Source organism: Lissotriton vulgaris, chromosome 3_1 (genome assembly GCF_964263255.1).
Source record: "Lissotriton vulgaris chromosome 3_1, aLisVul1.2, whole genome shotgun sequence".
Taxonomy (NCBI): Eukaryota; Metazoa; Chordata; class Amphibia; order Caudata; family Salamandridae; genus Lissotriton; species Lissotriton vulgaris.
Genome location: NC_141689.1, coordinates 306,162,213 through 306,182,102, shown reverse-complemented (window position 1 = coordinate 306,182,102; position 19,890 = coordinate 306,162,213).

Here is a 19,890-nt window from a genome sequence, read left to right as displayed (position 1 = left end):
CGATATAAGATGGATATTGATTATGTGCTTGTTAGACCTGCCTGGCTTTTTGGCGAAGTCCCTCCTAATTTTTATTTATTTTGTCCCCTTTTTGCCCCTCATACCCTTGTTAATTTTTGTGTCTACTGACTTTTTGTAGGTGTTGGTCAGGGGGATAGGTGTTTTCTTCCCCCCTCATAATCTTTTACCTCAGGCCCAGAGGCCTGTTCTGACAGGAAAGTTGGCACCACCTAAAATGGTGGCCACCAACTGCCCCAACTGTCACCAACAGAACTTGGCCATAGCCTAACATAGGGCATTCCAGAACCTTCTGGTCCATTCTGGACCACTGAAGGGCAGCCTATATAAGGCGGAATGCTGGACAGCCATTTTGTCTGTCAGTGAGGAGCAGCTAGAGTGAAGGCTGAGGTCTAGTGGGGGTAGGATTCTGAAGGGTGGTTCCCTCTACAAGAGTAGCCCTCTGTCAGGGTTTTCCCCCTCCTTGGTCCTGTTGTCCTAGCCAAGTTAGCTCATCCTGCTGATCCTGGGCAGATAGGTGAAGGGGTTAAGTCTGGTAGTTTTGGAAGCTAAGAAGAGCCCTGTCCTGGGAGCTGAACCAAGAGTTCCCTTGAGCCCTAGTCTGTCCAGTAAGGAGAAATAGGGGGTTAGTGTTAAGGAAGTACATATTGGCTTATCCTGAAGAAGCTTTCCTCCCCCCCTCCTCGTTTCAGTGAAGAAAGGAAGTAACATCACTGAATAACTGTAGCATTTCCTTACCCTGGACTGGTCCTGTGGTGTAGGGCAAGCTCTTCCGCCTGTTGGGTGAAAGGTGTGAGGTGAACTGGGAGCAGGACCTTGGAAACACCGACTACGCTTTGTGCCATCACCTCCCCGGGATCCACTGAGCCTGAGAAGCCTGTCGAGGCTTCCCTTCGTGAGCGGGACCCCAGGGGCGCCTGTCGCGCTGTGTCGCGTTGCTGGAAGTGACCCATACTTGAGGAAAGTAAGAGCGCCATCGCGCATGCCCCCTCTGAGGTAGCTATCCCCGGAAGGAGGGGCAAGGAAGTGAGCAGGCCCAAGCGTGTAGCGTCTCTCCCTGGAGCGGGATCGGTGGGACGCGACTTCGGCAAGAACGCTTCTGCGCATGCCCGCTGGAGAAGTGTTTGCGGAGATCGGCGCTGAGGAGAAGCGCCGGAGGGGTTTTCAGCTGGCCGAGTGATCGGCTTGGTCCCTCCTGTTCGAGCGCCGCGCTGAGGAGCCGGCTCGGGCAGGGAGGGAGAGTTGCAAGGCCGGTAGAGGTCTGGGGGCATTGAGGCTTCTGCCTTCGTGGTTTCCTGAGCGGGAGCAGCGCGGAGGAGCAGGCTTGAGCTGAGAAGTCTTGTGGGGCGTGCGAGCCTCGTCAGCCTTCCTTCCCCCAGCCCCTCGCGCTTGATCAGCCTTACCTCTGAGGCAACAACGACAGACACAAGTAAGGAGGTGGTTACCTGGGAGATTGTCTGCACAGGAGCAACTGTCTAAATTGAGACTCTGACTCTGGGAGTACAGCGTCTATGGGGAATCCCTGACCGGGTACTGTTGTAAGCTGACATACATGGGTCTTCACCCCTTTCCTTTTACCAGATAAGAAAGTGAACTGAAATGCTATTTATGTAAAGGGAAGGGTTACCCTGATCTAATTAAAGGGGCTGATCTTACCAAACTGGAGAGTAATACTGAACTGAGAAATTATACAAAGAAAGCTGAGTATAGTAAATGCCTAACTGAGCTATAAGAAGTGTAAGAGATATCTGCCAGTTGTGTCTAAGCGAATTGACTTTACTACAAAAGCTGATTGTTAATATGGTCTAGAATTGAAACGTATTCGTGCTTATACTATGTGGTAGATTTTTCTCCCAAGATTCTAGCGGGGCATATCTGGCCTAATTGATTCGAAGGTACAGTTATCCTAATGAAAAAGTGTGATCAGAATTCGGAAGTACAGTGACAGCTAGTAATTTAAAAAAAAGTGATAATCTGCTAGTAATTTAAAACGTGTAATTGCTGACCCTGAAAGTGATCTAAACTGCTTTGAACTATTTATATGTGAGTTACTGATACTTGACAACACAGAGCATATTATTTTTATATAAAGCAGCACGTATTTTCATATAATTTTGGTGTAGTGTTTTTCTTTTTGAGTGCTATTGCGTGAAGTTACTTTTGGGTGGTCTGCAACCTTTACACTGTGCCTCTAAATGTTAGTCTTGCCCTAGGCCAGGCTACCTAATTCCAACATATTGGTGCCTAGCGGTGGGATTGCGGACTTGGTTGCAGCTACTTACTAGTAATTTGGCGTAATACACCCAACCTACACCAGGAGTTTTCTCCTTGCGGCCCTCCCAATTAGTCTTTTTGTTTTTTCTAAATTTATTCCTGGTGGTGGGTGGAGTTGGTTTTAGGTTACCCTCACCCCTCTGAAATTTCTGGTGTGTATCCAGGTTTGCCAGACTCACAATGGAGTTTGCGGTGGAAAACCTGGAAGTCTATTCCGTGCCCCAATTGAGAATGTTCTGCCAACAAATGGGGGTCTTTTTCAAACATGGTGCTAGGAAGGGGGAGCTCCAGACTAGCCTTAGGGCCTGGGTGGAGGCACACCAAGAGACAAAGGAGGAGGATGAAGAGGTTGACCAGGGCACAGAAGGGGGGGTGGAGGAGTTATTCCGCCATGAGGGGGAAAACTTGCTCACCGGACCAGTGTCCTATTCCAGAAAGGGCAGTAGCATTTCTGGGAAAAGCCTAACAGAAGCCGAGCTCACCGATAGGAGGGAGAAAAGACAGCTAAAGTGGGAGCTGGCTAAGTTGGAACAGGAGAAAGAGGAGAGGAGGATGGTCCACGAGTTTAGGCTGAAGGAACTGGAGCTCCAAAGTCTACAACGGGGGTCCTCTCCTGTTAGGAATGGTGGCAGCGAACCGAAAGAGTCAGCCAGGGAGACCAAACCCTATATCCCAAAGGACCTGATAGCGAGCTTCAGTCAGGGGGATGATGTTGCTAAGTGGCTGGCCGCTTATGAGGTTTCTTTGAAGGTTCATGGAGTGCAGGAGAAGCACTGGGGGGGTAGTTTGTACAAGTACATGCCTCCTGCTGGTCGGGACACCTTGCTGGCCCTGGATCCAGAGGAACAGACAAACTACCCCACCATGAAGCTGGCGTTATTGAGGAAGTTCGGGCTCACCCCAGAAAGGTACCGACAGAAGTTCAGGGGGAGCCACAAGATGGGCACTCAGAACTGGGTGGACTTCCTTGATTACGCCAGAAAGGCTTTAGAGGGTTGGGTCAAGGGCAGTGAGGTAAAGGATTATGAGGGGCTGTACGATCTGTTTTTGAGAGAACACCTCCTCGAGAAATGTTTTCCCGAGCTGCGCCAACACCTGGTAGACAGCAAGCTGACCAATCCCCGGAAGCTTGCAGAGGAGGCGGACATCTGGACAAGTACCCGGGTGTCCACCAAGGGGACTGGAGGGGAATCTCAAAAAGCCGGACAGGGCGCCCCCCAGAAGAAGGAGGGGGGGGGAGAAAAAGAAAGAGTTCTCTAAAGGTCCCCAAAATAACTTCCAAGGGAAGGGAGCAGGTTTCACCCCTAGGGCAAACCCGCCCCGGAACCCTCATCCTGGCCAGAGCCAGCAGCCCAGGGTTCTCCACTGTTTTGAATGCGGTGGCGTTGGACATTATAAGGGAGATGTCAGATGCCCAAAGAGACCACCCCCTCCCACCGGAGGAAAGTCACCGGGAGTAGCTAGTGTAGCGCTCGGGGAGGAGTTGCCCTTAGATAAGGGGGGTGAGTGGGCGGGTGTCACCTTAGTGTCCCTGGGAGAGCGGGAGATGGTGCCAAAGATCCAGGTGCCCCCAAATACTACAAAGTATGGGCAATGGGTTACCATCAATGGCCAGAGAGGGGAGGCTCTGAGGGATACAGGAGCCAGCATGACTATGGTGAGAAGTCAGCTGGTGTCCCCAGAGCAGGTTGTTCCTAATGTACTCCACCCCGCCGCGATGGCTGACGGCAGAATGGGCCACTATCCAGTGGCTGAGGTTCCCTTTGAGTGGGAGGGGGTTGCAGGTTCACTTCGAGTTGCCGTAAGCCCTGCCGTGCCAGTCGATTGTCTGTTGGGGAATGACATGGAACACAACACTTGGAGAGAGGTGGAATACCGGACGCATTCTGCGATGCTAGGTACACCTGACTGGGCCTGTGTCAGCACACGGTCTGCGACTGCCCGGAAAGGGAGTTCGCCTGGGTTGGAGCCTGGAACAATGGCCCAACCCGCTGCTAAGAAGGGACAGACCCGGAGACAGAGAAAGCCTGCTCCGGCTTCCACACCCCATGAGACAGATCGGCCACCTGCGGTGGTGGACCAGGAGTCCGTGGAGAGGGAAGTAGACTCTCTGGAGGATTTGCCCATCCCTGCGGAGTGGCATGTGGAGGGAGGTCCTACCAGAAAAGAATTCTGTAAGGGGCAGAGGGAGTGCCCCACCCTTGAGGGACTGAGGCGACAGGCTGAAGCCCAAGCAGCAGGTGATGTTACGGGACATTACCATATTTACTGGGAGGATGGACTCCTCTACAGTGAACCCAAGGTACCCTCGCCTGGTTCATCGAGGGCCTTGGTAGTCCCGCAACAGTACCGAGCCTTTCTTTTGGAATTGGCTCATGCCATACCCCTGGCAGGACACTTAGGCCAGGACAAGACCTTTGCACGGCTTGTTCTCCACTTTTACTGGCCTCAGATGAAAGCGGCGTCCAACACATACTGTAGGACATGTGTAACCTGCCAGGCCAGTGGGAAAACAGGGGTGAAGCTAAAAGCTCCCCTGGAACCACTTCCAGTCGTTAGCACCCCCTTTGAGAGGGTGGGCATCGACATTGTAGGGCCTTTGGATCCACCAACAGCAGCTGGTCACAGGTTTATCCTGGTACTGGTGGATCATGCCACACGGTACCCAGAGGCAATACCTCTGAGGACAGTCACTGCACCTGTAGTGGCAAGAGCCCTAATGGGAATCTTTACCCGAGTGGGATTTCCCAAGGAAGTTGTGTCCGACAGGGAGACCAACTTCCTGTCAGCTTACATGCGGGCCATGTGGAAGGAGTGTGGAGTGACCTACCGGTTCACCACTCCTTATCACCCCCAGTCGAATGGACTGGTTGAGAGGTTCAATAAGACCTTGAAGGGCATGATCAGAAGTCTGCCCGAGAGCCTGCGGAGGAAATGGGATGTCCTCCTACCCTGTTTACTCTTTTCCTACAGGGAAGTGCCCCAGAAGGGAGTGGGCTTCAGCGCCTTTGAGCTTCTGTATGGGCACCCTGTGCGCGGTCCTCTCAGCCTGGTGAAGGATGGTTGGGAGAAATCTCCCAGGAAACCCCCCCAGGATGTGGTGAGCTACATGCTGGCCTTCAGGAGCCAAATGGCGAAGTTGTGGAAGCAAGCTTCTGACAACTTGGAGGCCAGCCAGGCAGTCATGAAGGAGTGGTACGACCACAACGCTCACCAGGTGGAACTGGAGCCTGGACAGAAAGTGTGGGTGATGGAGCCTGGAGAGCTTAGCGCCCTCCAGGATCGCTGGACAGGCCCCTTTGAGGTGTTGGAAAAGAAGGGTAAGGCCACATACCTGGTGGACCTTAAGACCCCTCGACAGCCCCTACGGGTGCTACACGCCAACCGACTCTAGCCCCACCATGAGAGGCCCGAAGTCATGCTGATGATGGTGACTGACGGGGGAGAGGAAGCGGAAAGCGAACCTCTCCCAGATCTCTTTTCGTCCCAAGAGAAGGATGGGTCAGTGGAGGGAGTGAATCTCTCTCCTACTCTCACTCCTGAGCAACGGGAGGACTGCCGCCAGATACTGGAGCAGTACTCTTCGTTGTTCTCCCTTGTCCCGGGAAGGACCCACCTGTGTACCCATGATGTGGACACAGGAGACAGCCCACCAGTGAAGTCCAAGACCTACCGGCCGTCTGACAAGGTGAAGGCTAGCATACATGGAGAAGTTGCCAAGATGCTAGAGCTGGGAGTAATTGAACCTTCTAACAGCCCTTGGTCCAGTCCGGTGGTGCTCGTGCCAAAAGCCGCACCACCAGGCACCACACCTGAACTGAGGTTCTGTGTGGATTACCGAGGACTGAATTCAGTGACAAGGACTGATGCTCATCCGATCCCTAGGGCGGATGAATTGATTGACCGGCTAGGAGCTGCCCAATATCTGAGTACCTTTGACCTCACTTCAGGGTACTGGCAGATCTCCTTGACAGATGGAGCAAGGGAAAGGTCAGCCTTCTCCACGCCTGAGGGACACTACCAGTTCTGTGTGATGCCCTTTGGGCTCAAGAACGCCCCTGCCACATTTCAGCGGCTGGTGAACCAGGTCCTCTCTGGAATGGAGAGTTTCTCTGCTGCTTACTTGGATGACATTGCTGTCTTCAGTAGCAGTTGGGAGGACCATCTGCAGCATTTGCAGGCCGTTCTCCAGGCCCTGAGACAAGCTGGATTGACCATCAAAGCCAGCAAATGCCAGATTGGGCAGGGGTCGGTTGTGTACCTTGGACACTTGGTGGGTAGGGGGACTGTGCAGCCCCTGCAGGCGAAGATTGAGGCAATCATGGCCTGGGAACCCCCCAAGACACAGACTGAGGTCCGAGCTTTCCTGGGCCTCACAGGTTACTACCGTCGCTTTGTGAAGGGGTATGGCACTATTGTAGCGCCCCTCACAGAGCTCACCTCCAAGAAACAACCTCGACGGGTAGTTTGGACAAAGGCTTGTCAGCAAGCCTTTAAAAAGTTGAAACAGGCAATGTGTGCGGCACCGGTCCTGAGGGCCCCAGACTTCTCCAAGGAGTTCATTGTCCAAACGGATGCATCAGAACATGGCATTGGGGCAGTGTTATCGCAACTCAATGAAGAGGGCCTGGATCAACCTGTAGTCTTCTTATCCAGGAGGCTGCTTCCCCGGGAACAGAAGTGGAGTGCCATTGAGAGGGAAGCTTTTGCGGTGGTGTGGGCTCTGAAGAAGCTGCGGCCATACCTCTTTGGCTCACACTTCCTGGTTCAGACCGACCACCGACCCCTTCGTTGGCTAATGCAGATGAAGGGGGAAAATCCCAAGTTGTTGAGGTGGTCCATCTCCCTACAGGGAATGGACTTCCGGGTGGAACATCGGCCTGGAGTGGACCACGCCAATGCAGATGGTCTCTCCAGGTATTTCCGCCTTAGTGATGAGGACTCCCAAGGGGTTGGGTAGTTCTCCCCACTTTCAGCTGGGGGGGACGCGTGTTAGACCTGCCTGGCTTTTTGGCGAAGTCCCTCCTAATTTTTATTTATTTTGTCCCCTTTTTGCCCCTCATACCCTTGTTAATTTTTGTGTCTACTGACTTTTTGTAGGTGTTGGTCAGGGGGATAGGTGTTTTCTTCCCCCCTCATAATCTTTTACCTCAGGCCCAGAGGCCTGTTCTGACAGGAAAGTTGGCACCACCTAAAATGGTGGCCACCAACTGCCCCAACTGTCACCAACAGAACTTGGCCATAGCCTAACATAGGGCATTCCAGAACCTTCTGGTCCATTCTGGACCACTGAAGGGCAGCCTATATAAGGCGGAATGCTGGACAGCCATTTTGTCTGTCAGTGAGGAGCAGCTAGAGTGAAGGCTGAGGTCTAGTGGGGGTAGGATTCTGAAGGGTGGTTCCCTCTACAAGAGTAGCCCTCTGTCAGGGTTTTCCCCCTCCTTGGTCCTGTTGTCCTAGCCAAGTTAGCTCATCCTGCTGATCCTGGGCAGATAGGTGAAGGGGTTAAGTCTGGTAGTTTTGGAAGCTAAGAAGAGCCCTGTCCTGGGAGCTGAACCAAAAGTTCCCTTGAGCCCTAGTCTGTCCAGTAAGGAGAAATAGGGGGTTAGTGTTAAGGAAGTACATATTGGCTTATCCTGAAGAAGCTTTCCTCCCCCCCTCCTCGTTTCAGTGAAGAAAGGAAGTAACATCACTGAATAACTGTAGCATTTCCTTACCCTGGACTGGTCCTGTGGTGTAGGGCAAGCTCTTCCGCCTGTTGGGTGAAAGGTGTGAGGTGAACTGGGAGCAGGACCTTGGAAACACCGACTACGCTTTGTGCCATCACCTCCCCGGGATCCACTGAGCCTGAGAAGCCTGTCGAGGCTTCCCTTCGTGAGCGGGACCCCAGGGGCGCCTGTCGCGCTGTGTCGCGTTGCTGGAAGTGACCCATACTTGAGGAAAGTAAGAGCGCCATCGCGCATGCCCCCTCTGAGGTAGCTATCCCCGGAAGGAGGGGCAAGGAAGTGAGCAGGCCCAAGCGTGTAGCGTCTCTCCCTGGAGCGGGATCGGTGGGACGCGACTTCGGCAAGAACGCTTCTGCGCATGCCCGCTGGAGAAGTGTTTGCGGAGATCGGCGCTGAGGAGAAGCGCCGGAGGGGTTTTCAGCTGGCCGAGTGATCGGCTTGGTCCCTCCTGTTCGAGCGCCGCGCTGAGGAGCCGGCTCGGGCAGGGAGGGAGAGTTGCAAGGCCGGTAGAGGTCTGGGGGCATTGAGGCTTCTGCCTTCGTGGTTTCCTGAGCGGGAGCAGCGCGGAGGAGCAGGCTTGAGCTGAGAAGTCTTGTGGGGCGTGAGAGCCTCGTCAGCCTTCCTTCCCCCAGCCCCTCGCGCTTGATCAGCCTTACCTCTGAGGCAACAACGACAGACACAAGTAAGGAGGTGGTTACCTGGGAGATTGTCTGCACAGGAGCAACTGTCTAAATTGAGACTCTGACTCTGGGAGTACAGCGTCTATGGGGAATCCCTGACCGGGTACTGTTGTAAGCTGACATACATGGGTCTTCACCCCTTTCCTTTTACCAGATAAGAAAGTGAACTGAAATGCTATTTATGTAAAGGGAAGGGTTACCCTGATCTAATTAAAGGGGCTGATCTTACCAAACTGGAGAGTAATACTGAACTGAGAAATTATACAAAGAAAGCTGAGTATAGTAAATGCCTAACTGAGCTATAAGAAGTGTAAGAGATATCTGCCAGTTGTGTCTAAGCGAATTGACTTTACTACAAAAGCTGATTGTTAATATGGTCTAGAATTGAAACGTATTCGTGCTTATACTATGTGGTAGATTTTTCTCCCAAGATTCTAGCGGGGCATATCTGGCCTAATTGATTTGAAGGTACAGTTATCCTAATGAAAAAGTGTGATCAGAATTCGGAAGTACAGTGACAGCTAGTAATTTAAAAAAAAGTGATAATCTGCTAGTAATTTAAAACGTGTAATTGCTGACCCTGAAAGTGATCTAAACTGCTTTGAACTATTTATATGTGAGTTACTGATACTTGACAACACAGAGCATATTATTTTTATATAAAGCAGCACGTATTTTCATATAATTTTGGTGTAGTGTTTTTCTTTTTGAGTGCTATTGCGTGAAGTTACTTTTGGGTGGTCTGCAACCTTTACACTGTGCCTCTAAATGTTAGTCTTGCCCTAGGCCAGGCTACCTAATTCCAACAGTGCTGGAACAATGAGCTGATTTAGAGTGGGTACTAATTATGTGTTGGAAGCAATGAATTGGTATAAAATAGGAACTGATTGAGCATTTGGACAATGAATTGGTAAATATTAGATCTTGAGTAATAGTTGGACAGTGAGATAAAATTATTGAAAAATTGAATTATTGGCATGCATCATACTTGCAGTGTAGGAAGGTTCGATATGATTTTGTTTCACTGCTGCTCTTTACGAAATGAATGACCACCGACTTTATTCTCCGTAGCCGGCCCACTGGTTTGTAGGCCCGCATTTTGTGCACCAACCTTTTTCATTAAAATCTTTTGAACACGCAAATATTATCGTAGCGTTTATATTTATGAATGTTGTTGAAATGTATGGCTACTGTCATCGACATAGGCCGAATACATGCAGTATGATTAAGGTTGAAGGTTAAAAAGGCCCGGTATTTAGCAGCTACACTATGTATCGCAGGCAGCCGGAAAAGTGTTTTTAGACGCCCTTGAGCGATACCACAGAAATACCACCTGACCGCCACCCTTGCACACGACCTATAAGGCCACGATCGTGTGATGCATCTAGATCCGCAGACCATCGATGATTATCTATCTGACACTGCTGGTCCCTCTGGGCTTAAATGCCGAGATGGTAGAGAATGCACCACAGGGAGATAGGTCGAGTATGTGGTAGGTAAAAACATTTTCGGATTTATGCGCGCTGATGTGTTTTGAATGTTGCCCCCACCCCCCTTCTTCTCCTCTCTTCTGCAGGTCCCGTCGGAACGTCGACTGAAGTATGGAAAAGCAACGATCGAGCGACCGACAAAGGGGAAAAAGGGGATCTGAGCATAGTACTTATGCTAACAAGCTTTGACAGACGTAGACGTAGATATGACTGTTCCTCCGTTAGAGCCTGGCGACTGGGAGGATGGACTGACATAGAAACTTGACGGGTACTGTATGATGGAAACGACTCGACATTAGGACGCTAGATAATGCGATTATGACGTTTAATTAGATAGGGAAGGGACTAGGAAAAGTCCTGAGGTAAGAGTACCCAGGCACCACCCGTCTGGGAAGTTAGAAATATTGTTGATGTTCGAAATATACCACCTCCTTCTCACCCTCTTATAGATACAACCAAGCTGCCTGACTGTTCTCCTGACCAATACCCTCTGTTGCCTCAGCCTGGAGAACGTCCAACCAAAGGAAGAAAATCAAAAATGGCTTAAGATCCACCTATGGGCAATAGCCCGACCAGGTTAATTTCTGACCGGCTGACCGAGGTGTAAGTATTGGCCATTGGGAGCGTTCGCAAAAATAGCCAACGAGAAGAGAAGGAGGAAAGGTAAAAAGAACTCAGCCAATGAATAAATAGGATGTTATAAAAATGCGCAGAATGCGCATGAAGATTTTTGTTTGGCCAACAACTGTTTTGTGTTTTGTCGTGAACGCTTTTGTATGTAACACATGTACTGTCTTCCCTTGTCTGAGTTTGTGTGTATGTAATGTACGGATTTATGTCTTCCCTCTGTCTGTGTTTGCGTATTACCTGACCCCTGTCGTTCCGCGTTGTGAGCGCACTAAATGACATATTACCGTACACGTCTCTCTCTCTCTCTCTCCCTCTATCTCTCTCTCTACATGTCATATGTGTACTGAATAGCTCGTTTAGATTGCGCACGACTCTCACTCTCTATGAGAGTCTCCCTATTTCCTCTTCCTTTTTATGGTAAAGTCGTGCCTGGCTGGCACCAGTCTGATTAGATACTTATTGAATGCGAAGGTGTTCAGCAAAATTGACCAAAACTAAAAAAATGACTGTATCTTGCCACATTACTACCTCTCCTTTCTGCAAAATGAATGAACTCGAATTGGCTGAGAAGGAAAGGACAGGTAAGACGACAAAGGTCCCCCAATTTGGCCTTTTATAGGGGAACTGTATGTCAATGGCACCCTATTTTTCTGTCCACCAGAAACGAACACCAACGTCTAGATTGACCCCCCAATGCCCAGATTGCCCCACCCTCTTTTGCACCCAAGCGCGAGCGCCCGAAGCATCCCCGCCCCATCTGATAGACCCCAGCTGCTGTCCCGGATATAAACATGATGACCATGAGTAACTGTCGTCCCTCGAGAAAAGCCTGTTTTGCCTGACACTTGATGATTGCGCCCCTGCCCTGTTTGGAAAGGTTAGCCAGCCTTGAAGGGAAATGTTCCGAAATATTGAATTTGATGAAATGCACAGTTGATGGGAATCTTATTTTTCCACCATTTGAGTTATAAATGGGACGATGAATAAACCTGGCATGAACCCAATAAGAATGCCGACATATGCACTGCTTGGTAATAAACCTCTGACTGTGACCAATGAGCGTATCTCCCAAGTACGGGAGGAATTCACATGCATAGATGTCTTCTTCTGCCAGTTCTCTAAAAACTTGTTTTACCTATTCAAAGATTCACGATCACCGAAGGAGAAGGGTCGGACGTAACGTACAGCCTGGCTGCAGATCTTGAGACACGTGTGACCTCGACCAAAGGTGGAGCTGCAGAGCAACAAGATACGGGACGAGACAGCAATTTCAACGTGGAAAATGAGAAATGACGGCCCGCCCTGAAGCCCTCCGTCTGCTAACACACGTGTGCCTGGAGTCTCCGTCCCCCTTCTTTGGGCCCGATTGATGGGCCTGCCTGCTTGTTATCATTTGCTCCCTTGGTCCCTTTGGTGTGTCCCAGGAAAATCTGCCCCCCCCACTCCGCCCTCTCACTCCCATCGACTATCGAAACCACACACCCTTTTTTCCACGTGACTTCTTGTCGAAAGGAAGAACAGCATCCAGGTGGAAATGGGGTGCGCCGCAGGAATATGGGTGCCGAGCATAAGGCGCCACTAAAAGGATTGGTTAGGGAACAGGACTGTGGTCTAACAGCAGAGGACTGACCGCACCCTGCAACGCGTAAGGATGGACCCGAGCTGGACCTATAGCTCCACCGCCGGTGCTCAACAGCGCCAACGAAAGGACACGGACTAGAGCCTACCAGTGATGGCTCACTGCTAAAAAGACACTGTGACGAAGAAATTTTGTGTATTGAACTGAATTCCGCCCTCAACTACTTGGTCAAAACTGTTCATTGGTCACATTTTTAAGTCAGAAACATTTATGCTATGTAGTGCGTTTAATTGTTAGGAACTCAACGAAATGCAATTTCCTATGTGCTGCATTCTGCCCATCACATCAACTGTCCATGATTGTATGCCAAATGTTAGTATCGACAAATGCTAATTCTTCAACGATGCCTGTCTATCTGTAACCCCATCAATTACAAAAATGAACGCTGTAATGTAAAAAGGGGCGACTGTGAAAATTGAAGAAATTGATGTACATAAACAGCATTCATTTCCCTTCTTTTCCCACTCCTCTCCCTGTAAGCACTATGAATACCATAAAATATTGACCGCATCCCTCCGCCAGTAAAAACCCGTACCCATATGTACAGCCATTCTAGGCACCATGGCCTTTTACCCATTGGAATCCCCGGCTTCCCTCCTGCGCGTATCTTAAACCCCCTCTCTCATGCATAGACCATGAAACCCTCTCCCTCTGCGCGACCCTGCTATGAAAAGCAACCCTTCTGCTTGACCCGCGCAAACCCTCCATCTCCTCTTGAAGAGGCATCCTTCGCCTCAGCTGACATAGCCCTCCCCAGCTGCACCTGACTGCCCCCGCTCTCTCATGTACGGGTCATAAGACCTTTCTCTCTGTGCGACTCTGTCCCTGTGCGCACCCTGGCTCCCCCCCCCTCCCTCACATGGACAGGTCATAAACCTTCCTCTTCTGCAAGACCCTGTCCGTGGGAGTCACGGCCGCGCCTGACCAACACCTCCTTTCCCTCCATGAATGCCCCTCTGTTGACAAGCACTCCCTCCGCGCTCGATTGTCCACGCGGCATGAATACCACTCCTTTGATGACCCCTTTCCCCGAGTCCGACTGACCACACATGTCCGAGGCCATCGTCTAAGCCAGGAAATACCATTTACTGCACTTTATTGTATGAAGTCACTCCTCTTCAAAGGACCCACTATTGATCCTGGCCACCCCACCCCCTGGGCTATGATCAGGCGCACACATCCTAAACAGTTGACGGAACACTCAGCTGCGTGATTACCCTCCCCTCTTATCAGCAGGTCAAGGGTCCCTATTGTGAACTTATGTGGGGTAGGATTGACACGAGGATCATGGGGATGTCTTTTCCGTGTTTCACAATGTTGTGATTGTAATGCTAAGTGTTCTGTAAGGTATAAAAGACGATCTTTCAGCTCACTTGTTAGAGCATCTCCCGAAAGACACCGTGTTTCGTGTCCGAAATGACAGGCTCTCCTCATGAGAAATAAATTCTGTTCTCTTGATTCCTGCTTCCAGCGCCCGTCTCTTTATTTGACAAACTATTCAGAATGGAAACTAAGAGGCGGCCTGCGCCAGTAGCCTGGGCATCGATAGTAATGCGGGCTCACCTTTTACATAGTAGCTGTGAAATACAATACAACTTAAGGCAAAAAGTGAAAAAAATGTGAACAAACTGTCATGAGGGACGACGTGCCACAGAGGGTACAGCATTGTGAGCGGACAAAGAATTAAAACAAACGGTGCATATCGCAACACTACGTGACAATAGGGTGAATCTGACAGAAATCAGGTCGGTGATGAGTGATGTTGTAAGTTGCGAAAATATAAGGAAAGTCACAAGGAACAAGAGACAAGGAAAGATTCTACCACCATAGTGAAATGGCCAGGTTTACAATATAAAAGAAAAATGAGCATACCAGTCACGAGACTGCTTACGTAATCTTTCTGACGTGATCAGTAATCCCGAAGGTGTGCTTAAAAATGCACACATGTAAGGTACCTAAAAGCAAGTACGAAGGGATGTAATTAACAGTGCTCCGTTTCTTCATCGTTAAGGTGTATCTAAAAGAATTGGAGAGGTCTGTAATGTGACCATACAATAGCGTTCAAGGCCGGAGTGATGCACTGTGAATAAAAAATATATCCACATTGAAATACGCGGGGTTTAAGAAGAGTCAAACATTAAACGCTCTATTGGCGATATCGCGGAACACTTACGGTTTCGGGTGAAAGGTAGCGTACTGCCTGGCGGCCCGCCATGACACGCTGGAGTGAGGGGCCTGGTTGTGTGCTCACGTGTGAGTGACGTTTAATAGACATAGAAGCATGACGCAAATTCGATGGGGAGGTCGATCGGAAAAAAGTGGAAGACAGATCCCGTGAGAAACGACCGAAGTGTATTCAAAGGAAAATGAGGAGAATGTGAAAAAATTAAACCAATGTGAAATACAATGGAGTACACTATACGTTAAATGCCACAGAATATGGAGAAATGAAAATTCCTGTAAATGAAAACTCATGATTGCCAAATGAGAAAATATGTGTCATAAGATATGAAGAAATACACTATACATGAATGTCACAGAATATAGAAAAATATACAGGTGAATGCCTGTAAAAGAAAATTCCTGTAAATAAGAACTTTTTGTTGCCCAATAAGCAAAAGTATGTCATGTGGTGCACATTGTACAAAGACAACCATCAACGTTGCAAGAATAAAAAATGAAATATATCTATCAGCGTAAGCAGTTCTGTACACAAGTACTAACTTCAATTTGTCATATTATGGTTAATTAAAGAAAGCAGTGTAAGTCCACCTGTTCATTCAAACCCTTTGGTTGGGTGATATTCAAATACTTAATCTTGCTGCTCTGCAATAAGTCTTGCTCCTACTTTCTGTGTGTTTCAGGCATTTTTTTGTTACGTGTTTTCCCATTTCTTGTAGTACTAATTTAGCTTCTCTGTTCTTGTTCAAAGATGTTACAGGCTATCTGTCCCTGTGGTATTCCAGTATATTCCATTATGCTTCCAGTACTGTCCTTGTGTCCTTGTGTGTATGCTGATGTGGTGACGGTCTAGTCTTCGGACTTGCGAGGGCCGGAACCGGAAGGGCCAGACAGGAACCGGAAGGCAGCCATCTTGTGTTGGCGCCGAGCCCGGCAAAGAGAGGTGCGCTGCCCTGGTGCTCCGAGGAATAAAGAAGTTATACTACATATACGGCTCTGTGTATTACTTGAGTGGTAGAGCAGCATTCCTACAATGGCGACGAGGGGGGACATCAGAAGATAAGAAAAAAAAAAAGACGCTACAGAGAGCAAATAGACGGAAAGGAACACACCACCACTGGAGCAACAAGGAGCAACCTCGGAGCGCGGCAGAGGACAAAAGTCGGCGGAAGGGACCGACGCGAGGCTGAGTCAGCAAAGCATCGCAACAGCATGGCGGGGCACAGAAAGAGAACACAAGACGAAAAAGGGGTAGCTGCTCCCGGTGAGAGGGCAGACCCAGGAGATAAGCACACACGATGCACGAAAAGATCGCAAAGGGCCATACACGAGGCCTGACCCGGAGCACAAGACGGGAAAGAGGAGAAGGCGCACAGAAGCATCAGCCACCTACTAACTGCCACAGAACGCTGGCAGGTAAGCTGGTATGGGTGAGGAGCCTGGCACGGGAGAAAGGGCAAGACAACAAGCAAACCTGGAACCCAGAGGAGCAGCGGGAGGAGAGAATAGCGGCCAGGACCAAGGGAAGGACTCGGACGCCAGGCAAGCACCTGGCAGCCCGGCCAGCCGTAACGTTCCCGCCCAAGCAGTACCAAGGGGCAACGAGAGGATGGCGACACCGTCCACTTCCCTCACCAACATGGTGCCCTTCCTCCTAAAGAGAGGAGAACCCACGATGCCATGGGAGGACTGGAAGAGATACTTCTTGAATTACTTGGAGGCACTAGAAGAAGAAGGCGATGCAGAATATACTAGCCCGAGGAGGAAGAAAATACTCCTACTCAATTTAGGACCTTAAGGTTTAAGGGTGTTTGACAACTTGGTGAAAGTCACAAGAGACGCGACGGACACGGATGTGTTCCGACGCGCGATAGAGGACCTAGATGCGCACCATAGGCCTGTGGTGTGTGTGGCCATAGATCGGTGCAACTTTTTCCAGAGGAAGCAGGAGAGTGGAGAGACCATAGATGAATATGTTGCAGCGTTACAAAAACTGGCGCTAACGTGCAAATTTGGCAACCTACACGACTCTGGTAAGAGATCAAATCATCATGCATACGTCAAACTCGACAGTACAAGAAAAGCTATGGGTAAATGGTGATGCCCCCCTCAAGGAGGTATTGGCGTTGGTCAAGAAAGCAGAGTTATCAAAAAGATGTGCACAAGCAGCCAGAAAAGACGCAGGGAGCACGCAAACGGTATGCAAAGTGATGGTGCACAACAAAGGAGACAAAACCAAACAACACGGACCACCTAAGTACCAATATACTAAGAGAGGCCAGCAGAACGTAGGAGCACCTCCGAAGACTGGTGGGGATAGAAGAACAAGTTGCTACAGATGCGGAAGCGCCCCACACTTAGGCAACTTAGAGCGAAGTATGCTTTCTGCAGCATATTTGAACATTATGAGAAAGTGTGCAGGCGGAAGCCCAAAGGAGCGGCTGTCAAGTATATTGACCAGGGCAGCCCAGATGAGGAAGAGGCACAAGCTGAGGAGGAGTACCTCGAAGAGGTCCTATACATAGACAACCAAGTCCTGGATGTGGATTGCAAAGGGTCCAACAAACCGATACTCAACATGAGCATAGGAGGTGTGAAGATCGACATCGTAGCCAACTCAGGAGCTCCCATCACGATAGTACAGAGAAAAGTGTGGGAAGAGAAGTTCTTGGAAAAACTAAAGGAAGAACTACACCCAATGGATTTGAGGCCGGTCACCTACACAGGACAGAGGATACCCATGTTGGGGTATTGCCCTTTGCCACTCGAATTTAAAGGACGCCATGCAAACTGTAAGCTGTATGTGGCAGAAAAGGGACCCTCGGTGCTGGATAGAAAGATCAAGGTGCGTTAGGGATCCAACTGAATCCCGGAGGAATAGAGAAAGTGATGCTGATGGACACGGAACGAGGACATGAGGGAGAAGCATGGAAAAGAGAGTATCCCGACGTGTTCAGCGGGTAGATTGGAGAATTAATAAAATTCAAGCACATGATACGCTTGAAGGAAGGAGCAACACCCGTAAGCCACAAGGTTGGAAACATACCGTTCCGCTGCAGAGAGGCAGTGCAAGATGAACTAGACAGATTAGAGAAAGGAGGTGTGATCGAGGCAATCGAAAGTGCGGAATGGTTGTCGCCCTTAGTGGTGGCTCAAAAACCCAATGGGAAGGTGAAGCAATGCGTGGACCTCAGGGAACTCAACAAGAACATTCTCATCGACAAATTTCCGCTTCCACGAATAAACGAGATGCTCTCGATGACAAAAGGAATAAAGTGGTTCTCGATGGTGGACCTGTCTTCGGCGTACCATCAGGTGACACTCCATCCCACATGCAGTCACCTCACATCCTTCATAACGCCTTTTGGGTGTTATAAATTCATGAGAATGCCATTCGGATTGGCATCAGCAGCGGCAGTGTTTCAAAAACTGATGCACAAGCTATTTAAAAAAGTGGAAGGAGTTCAATACTTCAAGGATGACATTCTCATAATGGGAAAATCCAAGCCAGAGCACAATGAAAAGCTGCCGACCGTACTGAGGGTGTTACAAAACAATGGACTCACCGCGGAGTGGGTGAAGTGCAAATTTGGGGTGCCGTCAGTGGCGTACCTGGGGCACGAAATAAGTGAGAAGGGAATTGAACCAAAGAGAGCAAACATGGAGGCAATAAAGAACGTGCCAGCCCCCTCGAAGAAAGACGATGTCAGGTCGTTCCTCGGCATAGCGGAATTCTATAGCAAGTTCATCCCAAACTTTGCCACCAAGACACACTACCTGCGTCAACTGCTGAAGAAGAGAAACAGGTTCAAGTGGGGCAGCGAGGAACAAGAAGAATTTGAGGCCCTGAAGAAGGAAATGACCGAGGCCATACCACTCAAGGGCTTTGACCAAGTAGCAGAATCCATACTCACCACGGACGCCAGCGACCGAGGCCTAGGAGTGGTATTGATGCAAGGGTCAGACAAAGGGGAGGTATCCACGGTCTGTTTTGCATCCAGATCCCTGGCACCAAATGAAGAAAAATTCAGTGTTATCGAAAAGGAAATGCTAGCAGTGGTATGGGCGATGGAACGTTTCCGACAATTTGTGTGGGGGGCCAAGCTCTTAGTTCGCACAGACCACAAACCATTAATAAAAGTACTGACCTCAAGTGGACATGCACATGCCACCCCGAGGATAGCGAAAATGACATTAAGACTCCTGGACTACGTGTACGAGGTGGAGTACATACCAGGACCCAGGAACAAAGTTGTGGATTTCTTGAGCAGAGCAGCTGCCAAAGAGAAAGCAGATGAACAAGAACCCCCTGGATGGGAGGGTTACATGGTGGCGACCATGCAGGACATGGAACAGGTTATCAGCGAACAGGAATGTGCAGAAGCGTACAGGCAAGACGAGGACATGGAGGCGATCAAGGGGTATGTAATACATGGGTGGCCAGAAAAAAGGCACCTAGACGAAAAAATGAAGAAATACTGGGAGGTGAGAGAAGAATTGTCCCTAGGAGAGAACCCCACGTTCCTAATGAGGGGAGACAAGGTCATTCCTACCCGAGGACTGATAGAACACCTGTTGCCGATTTTACATGAAGGACACCAGGGGATCACGAAAACCAAAGCATTGGCTAGACAAGCGTATTGGTGGCCGGCGATTGACGCCCAGGTGGAGAGGTATGTGAGAAATTGCGATTCGTGCTCCAAGGCAGAAAAAACACAAACCCTGATGAGACTACAATTGGGCAAGTTTCCCGTGCCCAGCAGCCCATGGGAAATGGTATCCATAGACATAATAGGGCCCATCTTGAACAGTGAGGGAATACAGAAATATGCCATAGTATTGCTAGACAGGTACTCTAAGTGGCCTGAGGAAGAGGTGAAAGAAACAGTGGACACTGAAGCTGTACTGGCATTCCTCAATGCGATATTTGTAAAGGAAGGAATCCCCAAGATAATAACATGTGACAACGGACCACAGTTTGTATCAGCCAAATGGGAAGCGTTCATGTCCAGAAACGGAAAAGAAGTCAAGCACACTCCCATATATCATCCTGTAGGGAATGGTCTGGCCGAACGGTTCAACAGAGTCATAATGGGAACCATCCAAGCAGCCATATGCGATGGACAAGATTGGGAAAAGGAACTACCCAAGATACTGTGGGCTTACCGCATCACGCCTGGGAGTACAGGTAACAGTCCCTTCAAAATATTGAGGGGAAGAGAGCCGTTCACAAAGGACAACATCCTGTGGAG